The sequence below is a fragment of the Hordeum vulgare genome, chromosome 2H, assembly GCF_904849725.1.
Source record: "Hordeum vulgare subsp. vulgare chromosome 2H, MorexV3_pseudomolecules_assembly, whole genome shotgun sequence".
Lineage (NCBI taxonomy): Eukaryota > Viridiplantae > Streptophyta > Magnoliopsida > Poales > Poaceae > Hordeum > Hordeum vulgare.
In genome coordinates, this window is record NC_058519.1 from 291,071,450 (window position 1) to 291,074,361 (window position 2,912).

The window sequence follows — 2,912 nt, forward strand, 5'->3', positions numbered from 1 at the left end:
GGCCTGAACAAGATACAAAAGATCAAGCTTGGCGATTACCAAGGCACCACAATTAAATATTTCAAGAAGGCTCAAGCATCTAAGCTTGGAAATGCTACGCATCCCACCTCTCTTCGTCAACTATCCGTTAGCCTATGTTGACCCTAAATTTTTATCCGTTCACATGGTGCTTCCTATTCTTGGAGTGCTATTTTTCATTTGCTTGTTGTTTAAATAAAACACTCAGATCTGAAAATATTTATTACGAGAGAGAGAGAAAGTCCTCACATCGCTAGTTAATTGCTTGACTACTCATTGATCTTCACTTATATGTTTCAGACTAGTTTTGTCATTTACTTTTGTGCTTCACTTTTATCCTAAGAGTAAATGGTTGAATGAATTGAATATCGTAAATCTAAAATTAAATATGCTTCATATACTTACCCCATTGGGAGTAATGACTTCAGACATAATAATTATAGGTGGTAAAATTTATTGTAAGTTAGAAAACACCGCATTGGTCACCTGAACAATTCATGAAATAATATTGAAGGAAGAGAGATTCCACATATAAATATACTATCTTGTACATCTTCTGTGATTGTGAGCTCATTAATTATTTTCAAACTCGAGTAAATTAGTTAAAATTGGACAAGGAAGACAACTTAATGAGTTATTTTTGGGTATATTTGTATAGAAGTTATATTGTTATGGATCCTCCAACCCGGGGTGCTTGCTTCCACCTCATACTAGCCAAAACTTCTGCATCAAGTAGAAATACTACTTGTGCATACAAACACCCTTAAACTAGTTTTTACCATGAGAGTCCACTATACATACCGATGGATTGAGTCAGATCCTTCAAGTAAGTTGTCATCGGTGCAAAAAAGCAATAAAAATTTCTCCTAAATATTTATGATATTTTATTGTAAGGGAAAATAAGCGTTGTACAAACTTGTGATGGAAAAGAAATAAAAGCGACGGACTGCATAATAAAGGTTACTATCACAAAGGGCAATACAATCTGACTTTCCTTTGCATTCATGGTTTGGACATCCAAAAACCAAACGCGCATGACAACCTCTGCTTCCCTCTGCAAAGGGACTATCTTATACTTTCTAGTACTTTCATTTATGCAAGAGTCATGGTGATCTTCACCACTTCCTATATTTCTCCTTTTTCTCTTGGCAAGCGTCATGTCTTGGGGAATGATCTAGACATATATATCCACACAAATATATATGATCATGAATTATTATTGTTGACAATTATCTATATGATAAATAAGTTGGGAGGCGAAACATTAAGCCCCTATCTTTCTCTGTGTTCGATGGATTCTATTTGTTCTTAAAATATGCTTTGGGTGTCAATAATCATGGAAGACTATATGATAGTTGAGTACGTGGAATTTGCTAAATCAAAGCACTTACGTAGACCCTTCCTAGAAATAAGATGAATTGCAATTGTTCGATGACTAGGATTATGGTTTGTTAGGTTTAAAGAAACTTTCTAGTCCATACTTTAAAATGTGAATAGCTTGTTACTTGATCATGAGAAGTATTATGACATGAGCTACCGTTTATGGTTTATATTGACGCTAGAAAAAGTGATTGGAAGTATCTATGATCAAACTTGTGCATTTGCTAGCATTCAGACTTCATAAACTATTTCTTTTATGATTTACCTACTCGAGGACGAACATGAATTAAGCTTGGGGATGCTGAAATGTCTCCAATGTATCTATAATCTACACTAGTGCAAGTTCTCCCAATAATACTAACATAGTTAAATCATATATATACCTAACATACGACAAAGAGTTCACTCCAAAGTCACAAATAGCGGAGAACTGACGAAGAAATTATTGTAGGGTACGAAACGACCTCAAAGTTATCTTTTCCAATCAATCTTATGAGCTATCCCTATAAGTGTCACGAACAACGCTAGAGTTTGTACTAAAATAAGACCTTAAGACACACATCAACCAAAACCCTAATGTCACCACAAGTACCCATGGGCTTGATTATACGATATGCATCACACAATTTCAGATTCATCATGTTCAACCCAACACAAAGAACTTGAAAGAGTGCCCCAAAGTTTCTACCAGAGATTCAAGCCGAAAACATGTGCCAACCCCTATGCATAGATTCCCAAGGTCACGGAACCCGCACGTTGATCACCAAAACATACAACAAGTGGATCAATAGAACATCCCATTGTCACAACGGATATCCCATCACAAGACATACATCAAGTGTTCTCAAATCCTTAAAGACTAAATCCGATAAGAAAACTTCAAATGGAAAACTCAATTCATCACAAGAAGATACAGGGGGGAAAACTCCTTATAATTCATCAAGATCATGCCATCTAAGTACACGAGGGAGAGAGATCAAACACATAGCTACTAGTACATACCCTCAACCCCGAGGGTGAACTACACCCTCCTCGTCATGGAGACCACCGGGATGATGAAGATGGCCTCCGGTAATGATTTCCCCCTCCGGGTAGGGTGCCGAAACGGGCTCCCGATTGGTTTTTCGTGGCTCTGGAGGCTTGCGGCGGCAGAACTCCCGATATAGGTTTCTTTCTGTAGGTTTCTTGATATCGGTCTCACGTTAAGGCGGTGTCCGAGGGGCCCACAAGACAAGGGGCGTGCCCGTGTCTTGTGGACAGGTGGTGGACCCCCTTCGGTTGATTCTTTCGCCAATACTTTTTATATTTTCCAAAAATGTTCTTTGTAAATTTTCAGCTCATGCCGAGAACTTTTATTTCTGCACAAAAATAACACCACGGTAGTTCTGTTTCGCATGATTCGCATGTCTCAAATGACCCGAAGTCGGACGGATTTAGGTGTCCATCATCATGGAGCTTCTTCATGCATTCTAGACTAATGTGTCCAGGTCGGCAACGCCAGAAGTATGTGGGAT